This window comes from Crocodylus siamensis, chromosome 1, assembly GCF_052110815.1.
Source record: "Crocodylus siamensis isolate JL-2025a chromosome 1, ASM5211081v1, whole genome shotgun sequence".
Lineage (NCBI taxonomy): Eukaryota > Metazoa > Chordata > Crocodylia > Crocodylidae > Crocodylus > Crocodylus siamensis.
In genome coordinates, this window is record NC_143395.1 from 234964502 (window position 1) to 234980420 (window position 15919).

Below are 15919 nucleotides of genomic sequence, written 5' to 3' on the forward strand. Positions count from 1 at the left end.
TTGGACATTTTGAGAACAGCTAAAAAACTGTCCATCTTAAAAAACCAAACAAAATCCCAAAACAGAAACCACCACCAACAAAACACCTTGTTTTTAAGGCGGTGTCAAGTTGTGGTTGTAGTCAAGGGTCTTGTAAACCATATTTTAATGCAAAGTATTTTTTTATAGTGCAACTAATTTCTAGGCTTTAGCCACATATTACACTGGCTTCATCTTGTTTTTTAGTCAAACACAAGGCTCTGCCCATGCCATGTTCTAGGCAGAGGGTAGGGCAGGGTGGCTCCTTTGAGAGTAACTGGTTCAGAGAAGCAACAGCTTCCATAGATAGCAGCCTACTTGGTCACGTGCTAAGCATGACTAGCCACTTCTCTGCTATTGTAGCAAAACCCCCAGTTTTTCTTTTTCTATTTATTTTAAAATGCATTCCCTCCGCTTCCCCAGCCATTTCTGACTTTTTCTCTCCCTCTCTATTCCCTAAAGATAAGTATAAGTAAGCTAAGATGTAGGATAAGCTTCAACATTGCATTTTAGGTAGTAAGTTTTATTTTTCTCTCACCTCTTTGCAAATAAGTTCCTTGCTATTTTGATATTGATACCCACTGTTTTATAAGTGATAATTATTATGTTTGTACTGCTTTTATATTGTGCGATTACTGTTTTAGGCCTATATATGTCACTTAGCGTAAGTCAAGTTTCCATTTTGTATGTCAAGCCTCCATCTTGTGTCCTCTGCCCGGGCATGCACTGTGTTGCAACTGTCTGATACCCCTCCCATGTAAATTGGTTACTGGATGAATGAGAATGATTGGGAATGATTGAAATATAATGGTAGCAGGTCTCTACTGAATGGCCTGTAATGACCAGGCCATCACCTTGTATTGATTCATCCAGGAACCATGGACCACACCCAGGAACAGAGACAAGAACCCAGCATTTGAAAAACAAAAGAACCTTCTTAACCAGCAACTCTACCATTGTACCCCACCATTACAGACACCCAAAACTGCACATCTCTGCATGGAGCACACATGCTCAGTACACCAGGAGCTGACCCTTTTCTGGGCATGCCTTCTGTCACAAGGTCACACAAGGTCTGCCCCTATAAAAAGGGGCAGTGAAGGGTCTGTGCCCAGTGGGATGTCCTCTCCATTTTGACCAGCACCATGCCACACCACCTATCCACCCAGAGGCCCTGCCAGCGACACCCCTCTGGACAGCATCTGCTGGACAAGGACCCCTTTCCAGCCTGGATAGGTAGCTGTCACCCCCCACCCCCTCTTTAATCAAGGACTTGGAGTCTGCTTCTCTTCCCTATCTGGCCTCCAGTCCTTCCACTGAGTCTCTTTCTCCTTCTGCCATTGTGAGTGCTTGTTTGTGTGAACCAATAACTTCATGGGGCTGTGTTTAATAAAACTGTTATTTGGACCCTAAGTTGGGTTTTCCTTTACTGTGGTTTGGCCCTGATCCAATCTCTGCTCCTCCCCCCTATAATTTCTGGCTCATTTCTCCCTCTCCTGCTTTTGGCTCACTGCCACCTCCAACACCTGTCCTGAGCTCCTCTCTGCCTCCAAACCCCCTGTCTTATCCCCTCTGCCTTTTCCTTTTTCCCTGAGCAACCAGTTTTCTGCCTCAGTTTCTTTCCTGGCTGTCTCCTCCTTGCCACCACTTATCTGCCCCCCCCCAATATCTCAGCTGTCTGCCTCAGTTTCCAGCCCCAGTCTACCTTAAGTAAACACAAGCCTCAATTCTTCAGTCAGCTTCTCTCTAGTCCACCGGTTCTAATCCTAGTTCTGGCAACTTTTACCCCCTACACTTTAACTTTCTCTTTCTCACCTGAACTTTCCCCCAAGTATCCCAGGTACCCCAAGCACATACATACACACTGTACCATCCAAGTTAGGAGCTTATCTATGTGTAGGTGGGTTGTATGTGTGTGAACTGGTGAGTGTGTGTGTGTGTATATATAGTGTCATTGTGTGCATATGTGCATGATATACAAATTAGTGAACTGTGTCTAAATTTTGGGGTGTATAGTGTATGTGCTTGAATTGATGATAGGTATGCATGTGCCTGAGCTGGTAGTGTGTGTGTGTATGCACCTAATTGATTTGTGTGTTAGGCTGGGGAACTCCCTTCTCATCAGCACAATGGAAGAAAAGGATCTTGGAGTCGCTATTGATTCCAAGATGAACATGGGCCGCCAACGTGGGGACGCGGCCAGGAAGGCTAACTGCACTTTGTCTTTGCATTCACAGATGCATCACAAGCAGGTCCAAGGAGGCGATCCTCCCCCGCTATGCAACATTGGTCAGGCTGCAGTTGGAGTACTGTGTCCAGTTCTGGGTGCTGCACTTCAGGAGGGCTGTGGATAGCATCAAAATGGTCCAGAGGAGGACCACTCGCATGATCAGGGGGCAGCAGGGTAGGACCTATGAGGAGAGGCTACGGGACCTGAACCTGTTCAGCCTCCACCAGAGAAGGCTGAGAGGGGTTCTGGTGGCCATCTATAAACCTGCCAAGGGGGACCAGCAGACAATGGGAGAGTCCCAGTTCCCCTGAGCACTACCAGGAGTAACAAGGAACAATGGCCATAAGCTGACTGAGAGTAGATTTAGGCTAGACATCAGGAGGCACTACTTCACAGTCAGGGCATCTAGGAGCTGGAACCAGCTTCCAATGGAAGTGGTGCTCACCCCTGCCCTGGGGGGATCCTCAAAAGGAGGATAGATAATCACCTAGCCAGGGTCATTTGACCCCAGCATCCTTTCTTGCCCATGGCAGGGGGTTGGACTTGATGATCTGCTTAGGTCTCTTCTGACCCTACCAACTATGAAACTATGAATTCAGTCTTTTTCACTGTCTGTACTTAGCTTAAGAGGCTGTGGGCTGGAACAACTTGACTCTGATCCACTGTGGGCTGGGTGGCTTTAGGGGTGAGTCGGTGGCACGGGGCTTTTCAATGTCTGCACTGGGGCCAGGCAGCTGCATCCATGTTGCCACTGCTTCGCCCTGCCCCCTGCTCTTTGGCTGTAGTCAGTGTGCAGCTTCCAGCTGGTGGGGACCTGTGCTGAAGCTGGACAGCTTCCAACTGTGCCTGCACTGTAGTAGGTGGGGAGGGAGGAGGATGGATGGGAGAGAAGGACAAGCAGTATAAGTGGTGGTGGTGCAAGTGCAGTTTCCAGAAATGATGGTGAAGGTGCAGCTCCCAGTTGCCTGGCCATTGTGTAGATGCAGAGGAAGGCCCATGTTCAGCTTCCAGCTAGTGTGGAGCTGAGGTAGGACTGGGCACCTGCAAATTGCCTTTGTGTTCCATTGAATTCCCCCTACTCCCACTTCACTTCACCAAAAGAAGCAGTAGTGGTTTGGAGAAAGCCCCTTGTTGCCAACTTGTTACCAAAGCCACCTGGTCCACGTTGGATCTGAGTTGAGAGGGTGGGCAGAAGTGGCAGCAGCAGGTGCATCTAGAAGCTGTCTGGGTCCAGCATAGTTTCTCGTTGCTCAGCCCTGATGTGGGCATGGGAGTGGGCACAGGCAAAGCACTCCAGCTCCACTGGCCATATGTTGCCAACCCGTGCCCTAGGTTATTGACCGAACTGGCTGAGATAATTTCAGAGCCATTAGCTAGCCCCTTTGAGAACTTATGGAGGGGTGGAAAAGGGCAAATATGGTCCCTATATTTAAGAAAAGAAAGAACAAGGACCCAGGGAATTAGAAACCCATTAGCTTGACCTTGATATCTGGAAAGATCATGGAGAAGGCCCTCAAGGGATCTACTATGAAGCACCTAGAGGAGCACAAGGTGATCTGGAACAATCTGATTTCCTTTGATAAAGTGAAAGATTCTGTGGATGGGGGAGAACAGTGGATGTGATACACTTTGACTTTCTCCCCACCAGACCTGTGGGGAGCCGCACAGCCCAAGTGATGCTCTGGGCACCAGACCTGGCCCACAAGCCAGGGGTTGAGTGCCTCTGGCATGTACAAATACAGACTGGGGAATGACTAGGCTGCATTACAGCAGAGAAGGACTTGTGGGTTACAGTAGGTTATAAGATGAATATGAGCCAGCAGTGCGCTCTTGTTGCCCAAAAAACCGTACAGCATACTGGGTTTTGTTAACAGGAGTGTTACTTACAGATCAAGGGAAGTAATTCTTCCATTCTCTTCAGTGATGGTTAGGTTTAAGCCTATATAACCCTTGCCGCTTGAGGGTGGAATGGGAGCTTTTCTGTCACCTTGATCAAGAAAAAACATGGTCAGTTTTACTTTCCATCTATGTGCCAGTGTGTCCAGTTTTGGGCCCCACACTTCAAGGAAGAGGTAGACAGATTGGAAAAAGCCAGTGCAGTGCAACAAAAATGTTTAGCGGTCTGGGAAACATAAATAAACACTGAAAGAACTAGGATTATTTTGTGCAGAAGAGAAGACACGGAGATTTAATAGCAATCTTCAAATACCTGAAAGGCTATTATATAGAGGATGAAGATAGCCTTCCCTACGTGGTTGTAGGGGACAGAACTAGGAGCAATGGCCTAAAGTTGCAACACAGGAAATTTAAGTTGTAGATTAGAAGGAATGTTTTGACTATGAGGGTGGTCAAGCACTGGAACAGGCTACCTAGAGAAGCTGTAGAATCTCCATCCTTTGAAGTTTTTCAGGACCAAGTTGGACATATACTTAGCTGGGAAGGTTTAGTCAGGCAAGAGTAGGGGGCTGGACTAGATGACCTTGTGCAGTTCCTTCTAGCCCTACTTTCCTACAATCCTTTGACTGGAAGTGAGTTTCTTACTTTGTGGAGGATGCCAAGGTAGACTTTCTGAATGGTATCCACTGCTAAGAAAATTACAGAAAAAAGTCAACTTTTCATGAGTATAACAGCTGTATTAGAAGTTCAGCTGGCTCCAAAATGTCCTGTACTCCAAAGGAGGTTGGTTCAGAATCAGGTACAGGATTTTCTGTCCTCTTCAAAGCCAGTGGTGGGAGGATGGGGCATAAAGAAAATGATAACTTCAATACAAAAGCAAACAAAAGTCATTCTGTGATTCTTCTCTGTCTCCCCATTCTGTGCAATGGACAAGGAGTCTGAAAAAATTAGAAATGATAACAACTGGATCCCAAAATGACAACTTGTCCTTACTAGGCTGGCATGAGTGGAGGACGGGTAGTCTGTTTTCTTTCTAAAATATACTCACTGCAAAGGAGGTGTGAATTGAGCAACATGATTATATAAATCCCCAAACAGGCACATGGCACAGCTTTTTAATAATGATTCACAAAACAATCTACCAGGAAAAAAGCAAAACCCACAATAATGGTAGAAAGTTGACAGCAGAATAAAGAGGGTTTCATTATTCGAATCACAGAGGCTCACAATAAGCAGAGGGTGAGCACAGACAGAAGGGAGCAGTAGCCCATACTCAAATGCCAGTAATCTCCTGCCTCTAATGAAAAAAGAATCTGCTTTAGATAGATGCAGCTTGTCCAAGGAAGTAAAAAAGAAAAGAAATAGGTAAGTACAGTGCATACAAAATATTCAGTATTTCTAAGCTAGCATTGAAAACCAGGAAAATCTCCACCCCAGGTGAGAGTATAGAGGTTTATTAATAACATACTCATTTTTCTCAAGGAATGTAGTGAGGGTCCCTGCATATTGTGCTTCATTCTATTAACCCTGTGCCCCCACCACTTTTAGTTTGTTAATAAATATATACATTTGAAAAGAAGGATTTCTTTCCAGCCAGAATTTTTTCTGTTCCTGCTGCCTATTTCCCACCTGAAGTCACAGTTCTCTGTGACAGTTCATATGGCCTGTGTGAAGAGAAGTTCAGTGCGTCTTGGCTTCAGTACTGGGAACAAAAAGATTCTTACCGAACAAAGATCCCACCAGCCTCAGCTTAAACTGCCCAAATGGTTTTCTTTAGCACCACTGGTGAGGTAAAGCCTAATCTGAAATGTAGATAGAAAGTGAAACTAGAACATTAATTTAATGATCAAGGTGGAAGAACAGCTTCCATTCCACCCTCAAGAGGAGTATTAGTTTAAACCATATTTGTATTACAAATGAGAGTAAGGAAAGTTACATGATAAATTTCTAAGCCTCCTATCCTGTAGTGGACACAAAACTGTAACCTTTCCCCCTTTCACCCAAACCAAAGTTTGGACTTATGCTTTAAGGGAGGAAGACAAATTATTAATGAGACACATTGAAAGAAATATAACTCATTTCTCATCTTTTACTTGGAAAGGAAATCTTGGAATAGACTTAATATAGCTGTGGGTATAACATTTGGTTCTCAGCCCTTTGCACTAACTGCATGCTAGTACCTCCTCCATGAGGCCAGGGAATTAAATTTAGATATTTTCTTGCCTCACAACAGGACACAAAATCAAGGAGATTGTGGAAATTAATAATCAAGAAAGCTCTCTCCAGGAGAGGGCCAGGCTTCTTTATCTGCTTTCTATGGTTGTGGATAAGAGGTGCATTATAACACGAATTTACCATATTTATCCCAAACCAAGACAACTTTGAATTGAAGATGATCCCTACAATAATTAGGTTCTTTATGTGGAAACATATTAATTTGTTATATATTTCCATGTATAGAATCTAATTAGTGGAAGTGTGTCTTAAATCTGTCCTGTGTCTGCCCCTGTTCCCCCTCCATACCACTTATGCTGTGGCAGGGCAATGGGTCAGACTCCTGCCCCTTGCTCCCTGCCCTTTATTGCCCGATGCCTGTGCCTGCCCTCCTGTGTCTGTCCACCTGCTGCTTGCTTCCCAACATGCTCCTCCTTCCACATGCCCCTCTGGCCCCCCACTCCTTGCCCTCTGTGCCTGTGCCTGCTCCCCCCCCGCCCCAGCCTGCCCCTTCTGCTTTAGCTCTGCTCCTCTGGGGCATTGGTCCAGCCTCAGACAAGCCCAGCCAGGGAGGAGCAGCAGCAGCTTCTGGCCTGGAGCCATACTGGAACTGGAGCAGAAAGTAAGGGAGGAAGGGGGCAGCTGGAGGAAGGGGAGCAGGGTGTAGTTGCAGGTTGCAGATTTCCCCGTCTTTCCCACAGTCCTCACCGTGTTCCTCCTGTCCCTGTGCTCCATCCCCCACCAAACAAGTCATTCCAGTTTGGGGTGAACAGCAGCTCAGAGTTGGGGGAAAATGGGTTGTCATGATTCCACACGTTCTTCCTTAAAGTTCAGCATAAACAACGGGCTGACTTGGTACTATTCAAGACACTTAAATCTGTGCCAGCAAAAGTTTCTCTCAGTCCATCTCCGCAATCCTGTATAAAGATCTTCGGTTGTTGCAAACGTAGGGATAAATACTTAAAGAGAATGTGAGGGAGTACATGTGAATAAGCAGCTAATTGCTTAATTGACCAGTCATTAGGATGCCCACTGTTTTCCTATTTAATCCTGCTAATCCTCCCTTCTTTTTCTTCCTGTTCTGCTGCCTTTGGTTCCTGCTGGGGGACTGCATGGCTTCCTTTTGCCCCCTGCCCTGCTAGACTGTCCCATGCCAAAAGGTAAGCCAACCGCTTATCAGTTAAATGATTAATGTTTAACCTTTCATATCTGTACCCCAAATTGTGATTTACTTTTTAAACTCTTGACTCACATCTGCAAAGCCAATGCTACAAAAATGCTTTTTGTGGATATAGCAGTTTGTACAAAAAAGGCTGGGAAACTTGGCTCAAGACCAGCTGCTGGAAAACCATTTTTTAACTTTAATTGTTGAGGCATTTGAAGGGAGTAGAAGGATGCCTGTAATTTGTATGAATATTAACCATAAGCATTGTAACTTTCCTTAAGCAGACCATTGTCACTATTGTTTAAGACAATCTTGAGGGTATCGAGCACTAATCACTGGTGTTCTGACTAGTGAAACTTTAAACCACAGTCAGTATATTAGTTCATTTCTTTCTCAAGGGAAAATTAAATATACTCATTTTACACTGAATAATAGCAGACTTCTAAAAACTGTGAGAGTCAGTATTGAATAAAATTGTCTGGACTGTATCTGAATTAAAACACTGCAAGGGATAAATCTACCGAAGTTTAACCTACATGTATAATGAAGCACAGTGCATTTTAATTACCCAAATAGAAATGTCAGTTCCTAGAGAAAAAACTTGAAGACAATTGCCCTGAAAACAAAACTAATAAAATCTTTTAATTGAAAAATTTTTAAGTGTTAGACTTTCATGAAATCTGCAGCAAATGAACAAGTAACTTCCACAAATTTGCCACTCTTATTCCCTCTACAATATGGGCTGGCAGTTCTAATATTGTGCCCAACCATCCTGCAGTTGCAATCATCCTCAAGGCTTTGCCACAAGCCCCCACCACCTGCCTGCTTTCTCAGCTCACGCTGCCCTGCTTGGCCCCAGCTCCCAGTTTTTTGTTTTTTCTTAAAAAGCCCCAACTCGCTGGATGCTGCAGTGGCCAATGGGGCTTCTGGGGGGCTCATTGCAGAGCCCCTCATGCAGCATGGGGCAGTGTGGATCATCTACCACCTGGCAGGAGCTGATGAGCCCCAGGCTCTTTTTAAGAAGAGCTGGGCCGGGGTGAGGGTTGGATAGCAAGTGGGGGTTAGGAGGTTTGTGGCAGAGCCCCCCCCACAAAGCATGGAACATCAGGGATTGCCCCCCACCCCCCCACCCCAACCTGGCAGCAGCCGGTGAGTTCAGGGTTGCTTTTTTTTTCTTTGTTCTTAAAAGAGCTAGGAGCTGGGGCTGGGTAGGGCAGCCATTGATGGCAATAAGGCCTGTCCAATTCGGAGACTTGGCAGCGGCTGAATTTCCGAATCATCAGATTTAGCCGAATCAATTCGGGACAGTGATTTGAATCGCTGCTCCCCTGAATCGGCTAAATCCGAAGTGAATACTAACTGCTTCGCCCAGGCCTAATAAAGAGCTGCCTATCTGTGTGGCCAGAGCATAGCCTAATGTGCGTACTCAGCAGTCATGTGGATGCTTAGGCAACACACCAAGTAAGTCTACAAACTGTAGATGTCCTGTAGTCCAATTGCCACAAAGCAGGATCATTCCCAGACAACTGTCTGTCTAACCTGCTCTTAAAAATTTCAAAGAACAGAGCTTCTTGAACCCCTCTAGGTAATATGCAAATACATGTCTCCTGTTCCAATTTAAAATTGTTACTCCTTGTCCAGTTTCTTGTGACCAGAAAGAATACTCTATCACTGTCCTCTTTATAACCCCTTTCTGATATCTGAAGAAATCAAATCAAAATTCTACATTACCTGAGAGTATGGACGCAAGTACATTTGGAGCAGTTTCAAAAGGGCAGCAGTGGTTAAATTCCAATTGTTATGTGTGAACAACCTGGGAATAATACAAATGTAGCAAAACCACTCCAATTTTAACACTGCTTCATCCACGATTAAAGTTGGAGTGGGTTTTGCCACATCCGTATTATTCCTAGTTTATTCACATGTACCAATTTAGAACCTAACAGTTGCTGTCCTTGGGAAAGGTTCCCCTTTTGTAACAGCTCCAAATGTACATGTGCCCATTCTCTAGAGGAAACTTTATCTATTCCATGGACGGAGAATAAAAGGTAAGGGTATTAATAGAGACATTGTTCTCACCTGGAAAACTTCTCAGGAAAAGTCAGAGAGACGTAAGTTTAACAGTTAGTTAATATTTGGAAGATCCCCCAGTGATGAAAGGATCTACAAATACTTCATTCTACACACTGCCTTAGATTGAATGGAATGGAAATTAACACACATAGGCAGACATCTAATAACTGAAAATCCTTGGCATGTTATCATAAGCTAACAATATTTCCCTATGAATAATAATGAATAAAGTAAATATTTTACATATTTTCACACAGACTTGGAGAACTTTCAGAGCCTTTCATACCTCAAATATAACTTCTTTAACTCAACATTTTCAAAATGAAGGTCCTAACACTGAGCTGATATGCATGTGTAGATCCTTGTACCTCCTGAGAATCTCACTGAGGCTTGTATAGGGGACATCCCAGATGAATCTGAGTGTTAAAGCAGAGTTGATGTGCTGCTCTGGAAGGAAAACCACCACGAGCTATTTTGAAATGAGGAAACATTTACCCTCTGCAAAACTATACTTCAGTTGAAGTTTTCTGTTGTTTTGGGATCTCTCATCTGGATTGTAACTAGGGTCAGATAGACACTCTTACATAAGCATTAATCCTTCCCAGAGAACTGCTTATGTATATGCATGCTATAGGGAAGTGAGGAAATGCAAGAACTAGTTGGCCAATCTTCCTCAAATGCTGCAATATAAAATCTGAAAATTTTAAGAATAAGAGAATATGGGCAGGAGAAAGGTAACAGATCCATCTGCAAAGCTAGTTAAAATGCTGTCACCTTGCTAGGGATTTTGGGACCTAAATCTCTATTTATAAATGTTTACACATCTCTTTAGCAGAAGCTATGCTTGATGAGCTACTGGAAATGAGTTAAAGTTTGTTAAAGAAAGGGGTAAACTTTCAGTTTGAGGAAAAGGGACTGTAATCTGTCATGCTAGAAAATATACACAAAGGCAATAAACCTACCACTAATAACATGACAGTTCTTTGACTACATTATTAACAAGTAAGGTACTACATAAGGAAAGAATAGGAGGAGGTGTGATGCTGGGAAATGTTTAGTTTAATTGCAGCACAATAACACAATAGTATGAATTTTCAGTGAAAGGGTTTAAGGTGAATGAGGTATATTTAAATATACCTCATTCCCTCGGCATCATATGCAAAATATACCAAAACCAGTGCCATTTTTAATGGGGAAAAAAATCCATACAACACATACACAAATTTACAAGTAGCTCGGGGAAGCCTTCCATAATCTGAACGTTTTTAAAAATGGCAGTTGTATACCTCAATCCCATATGAGAAACGGTGGATGACTGTATCAGACTGATTTTTATCTTAAGAATGTATCACTTCCTCCTTATTCTGTATGCTGTTTGGAAAACATGGCACCAGTTTTCCTCATATTTTTTTTCCAAGAAATCTTGGGCCAAGTTTTCCACTGTATTTTTATCAACAGTGACAGTATATGTGAAGTCAAGCTTTCTGTTGAGTAACTTCTATAAAAGCCATGTCAGCCCCATATCTTCAGTCATCTCTCAAATTTTGGAGAAAATAAATCTATCTAGGTATATAACGAAGAAAGTGTCATTCCATGATTTCCTTTCTCTAGGAATCCAGGTTCAGTATTTCTTCCTTGGCTGCTCAGAAGGCAAACCTCTGCTTGTCAATCAATAGGCAGCAAACTCCTCCCTTCACTGGAAAGTTTCCCTCCTCCCCTCCCCCCCCACCTTCTTCCTTCATTATTAATTCCAAAGCTGTAGCCTGCATAGAATAGTTGGAACAAATGGTGATAAATATTGATCAAGTGTTATCTTCCTGAAATATCCCTCTACAGAACTCTCAATTCCTGACTTCCTAGCTCTTCCTACAAAGATGGAGATACTGCAAGCCCAGGTAAAGTAAATATTGAGTGACCTGATTTTTGTCTGTGATTATATCCAAGCTCTAACTATTCTTTTATAAAAGAAAATCCCCCAGGAAAGGAAATGTAAATCGTACTGTAATTATACCATCGTATATGAAGATGGGCATCAATATTTGAAACAACTTGCTGCCATGGGTGGTATCTACTAGGGTTTTCACTCCTAAGGCCTTGTTACACTTTAGTCTGTAAACTGCACAAATGCTAATCAGTGCTAGTACTACCTTGGGGTTTGAAGCAGTCACACTCAGTCTAGAAACCTTCTCTGACTGTCCCCTGCCTGCACAGCTGTGATTTGCCACTAGAGGCATGGTGAGCAGGGGCAGGACAAGAAGCTTACGAGCTGTAGCTGTGACTTGTCGCTAGAGGGCTGGTGAGCCAGGATAGGCTTCTATTCCTGCTCTATAGGTGAGGGTGTGAGAGATCCTGGGATACTAGAGGACTTCAGCTTGGGTGGTACATGTGTGGGAACTGATCACACCTTAATGGGACAGGAACTGGATAGAGATAATCCTGCCCTGGTGTGGCATAACTTTGAGCTGCATAATGGGTGCTTAAAACCACTTAAAGGTGTTAATGTGAGGACAGTCCAGGGTTAAGAGCTCCAGGCACTGCTCAAAATTATCATGTAACAAGACTCTTAGTTTTACGTTTTGAGGAAGTGTGAGCCGCTTCAACCCCTCTAAGTAGTCTCTTTCAGTGTTTTAATTACCTTCATAGTGAGAGAAATTTTCCTAATATGCAAATCAACTCTCTCCTCTTGCAATTTAAAACTGTTACTCCTTGTCTAGTTTCTTGTGACCATAATACCATATATAATTAGTGACCTCTTTGCTGATCTCCTGTGAAGCCAAAGAGAATTAAAGGCACATTTTTTTTTTTTTGAAGTCTGACTGCTAGAATTGCTCCTAGCGGTGCTGTCTTCTGCATCTTAGCAGGATATGATCCCATGGGGATTCTGATACAGAGCAGACCAGCTGACCACAGCAGCCCAGACCTAAGAGTTGTAGGAGGCAAATGTAAAAGATGTTTATACACGTGCTCTGGGAGTGGAGGGGTGCTTCAATTAGAGTGGCTCCAAGAGCTGCTCTAATTAAAGTGCCTGGAGCATCATGTGTATCAGCATTCCCATGCTGAAAAATGGTGGTGGAGGCACTTTACCTAAAGATAGGTTAGTGAAGCCCATCTGAATAAGATGTATAATTGTTAGGGCAGGGGTAGGCAATTATTTGGGTTGGAGGGCCAGTTAAGAAGTCTGAGTGAGCTGTTGCAGGCTGGGGGAAAGGGGGTAGCAGGTGACCAGGCAGGATCTCCATAGACACTGGCCTGGGACCCCCATAGGCAGGGTGTGCTCAGCCAGGTTAATGGAATGGGACCACTAGTGAGTGGGGAATGGAGTCCAGAAGCAGGACAAGTGGGTGGGGCCAGGATTATGGGGTTGGGATGGCATGCAGGGATGTGTGGGCAGTGAACTGTGGCTCTGCCCCAGCCCCATACTACTACTGCCTGTGATCCTGGCCCTGGTCCTACCCATCCCACTCCTAGACACCGCTCTCCATCTGCCTGCAGCCCCATCCCATCCACCCAGCAGAGTGCTCCCTCCCTGTGTGGGGTGCCAGGCCAGTCTTCATTGGGACCCCTCACACCCACCTGCTCCATCCAGTACCCCTAACACTGGGTGTGGGCTGGATAGGTTCAGGGTGCCTTGGCAGTGAAGCCACATCCAGCAGCTGAGGGGCAGGGGTGGCAGTGGATGCTGGGAAACTGAGTCTGCCCACAGCACCACTCATGGCCCACCACCAGGTCCCATGGATTACAGTTCCTGGTGTGCCTGGGAGTTGTGGACAAGGATAGGGAAGGCTGTGCCAGGTGGTGCCTTTGCATCTGGGGGTATCTGGAGTACATGTACAGACTGAACAGTGTTGAGCTATGAGGTCATGATGGCTTGAAATCCTGGTGACTCTAGAGGGGCCTAGCCCAATGAATGATATTGGATTAATATTGTGCATAGTTTGGACTACATACAAATAGGTCTCCAAAGTGCTGCTTAAAAGTGTGTGGCTTTTTTGGTTGGTTGGTTGGTTGGTTGGTTGTTTGTTTTTAATGGAGTACTTGTGCTAAAACTTGCAGCAGTTTCCAAAAGGTGAAATGTATCAGTTCTAGTTGAACTAAGTCTATGGGTAATCTAAGTTATTACAGCAGTGTTTTGAAAAAAATTACCTTTAAATAATGTGTTCCTCACTTTCATGTACTCGGAGAGAGCAGGGTCTGACAGTAAGGGGCAGGGTGGGGTGGGGTGGAAGAGAATATTCAGGGTAAAGAAGTTGGAGGCCAGAGGGCAAGGGGACTACTTAACTCCACAGTTTTATTTTCCCTGTTGTAGCAGTGGGAGGGGGTTAACTTCAAGGCAAACCTCCAATAATTAGATCCTATATCTGGAAAATTATATTGGGTTTATATATTTTCCATATATAGAATCTAATTAATTATTGGGGGGGGGGCTGTCTAATAATCAGGATCATTGTCTGTTTGAGTAAATTCCACAGTACACACTCCAGTAGACTTGTTTGTTTTTCTTTGATCTTAAACTGAATAATATAGTGATAGACCCCTTGTATACTAGTTAAGTTCTACTCTCCATTTAGCTGGAGAAAAATATAATTATGTACCATACTATCTGCACCCATTTTCAAAATTCTAGATCTGCCTGTGCTCCTTACCATTTAGTTCCCTTCCTTTCCTACTATTCTGCATTTTCTGCCTAATCCTCTCCTTTCCTGTGCAAACTGCCTTCACCTCTCATTAAATTCACCTACCCTTCACTTGAACTTGCAGCTATTTATCCCTTATTCTGCTCCACTACCTGTGATTCCAGGTTCCTTAATGTGCCTAACTCCCCATGACCTCCACTTTTCAGGACAATTTAACAATCCATATAATACCTCTTGATATCTCCCCTCCCTGTCCCACTTTGGGACTTCATAGAACCACTCCTACTTGCAATACAGGTGACGTACTCTGTCCACATCTTGGTCCATTGTGCCTGCCTATCTATTATGCACCCCCAATCCCCCTTTAAGCCCCACAACAAAAGACGGGTCTTTGAATATGCCCAGAACTTTCACCTAATCAAGATAAGGATGCCCAACAAAGAAAGGGCATTCCAGAATTGATGGGCCTTCTCACACAAAGTATACAGCCTGTAAACTGTCATCCGCTTCAACACATTTGCTGCTCACAAGTGTAGCCTAGGCTTTCTCTTCAGTCCAAAGCCATGCAGATCTTTATTGCTTAAATTAAGATCTTGAATTCTACCCAGAAACCTATGGGAAGCCTGAACAGCAATTTGACTACTGGAGTGCATAAGTTCCCTCCAGGCTATACTGCTCAAAAGGCATGGGGCTGCTTCCTGCAGTAAATGGAGTTTCCCAGTGGTCCAATTGTGCAGCCCCATGTAGGCTGACTTAAGTCGGTATGAGCCATGGCACAGCTACGTTGGCACTCATCCTGGCTTCTGGCTGCTTCACAGAAAGCACTTTTTTACTTATTTTTTAACATGAAATCATTGGGGAAAAAAAAACAAGGAGCCCAGTCACATAACCTACCAGCTGTTCTTGGATCACTTGATAGTACTTTGCAACCTACAACTGGAGTCTGCTGTCCTTACTTGAAAGGTGGTCTTAAATCCAAGGTACCAGACGGGTATATAGGAAGCCAGGGTTCACATATTTATGGACATATTGCATCACTACAGCTTTGGAAGAACTTGAGGAATTTGCTTTCTACCTCATTTTCCCTTTTGCAAAGTAGGAATGCATTGTTACCAACCTGGCAGAGGTATTGTCAGGATAAATTAATTTGCATCTCTGAGGATCTTAGGAAGTGCATATATTGAGGCCATTAATAGAGAGTTAGCTGTGTTAGTTTGAAATTGGGCCAAAGGCAGGGAAAGATGGTATCTTATAGACTAACTCATTCAGAAATGCACAAGTGTAGGTGATAGTTTTCCTCACCAGATCCTATGAACAGGTATCTGGTGAATTGTGCGTTCCTTAATGAGTTATTCTATCAGGTACCACCCTGCCCTGCCTACTCTCTGGTTTCAAACTACTCTGCCTTCTTCAATCTTTTAATCAAATAGATGCTGTAGGAGATTGGCATTACAAAACTTTTCATCTTTCATGCTAATTAAAATAACTGAACTGGAACAGGCTCTGCCTAAAAGGCGCATTCACTCTTGTGAGAAACTAATATCTGATGTACAAGGAACAGTATGTGAGAAGCTTAAATGCATCACTAAATAAAATGATGAAGTAATTCACTTTTTACTTCCATTTTAAATTTTGGATATATATATTCTTTTTGTTAACAGCTTGGCTATAAAGCAATTTGCTTTAACC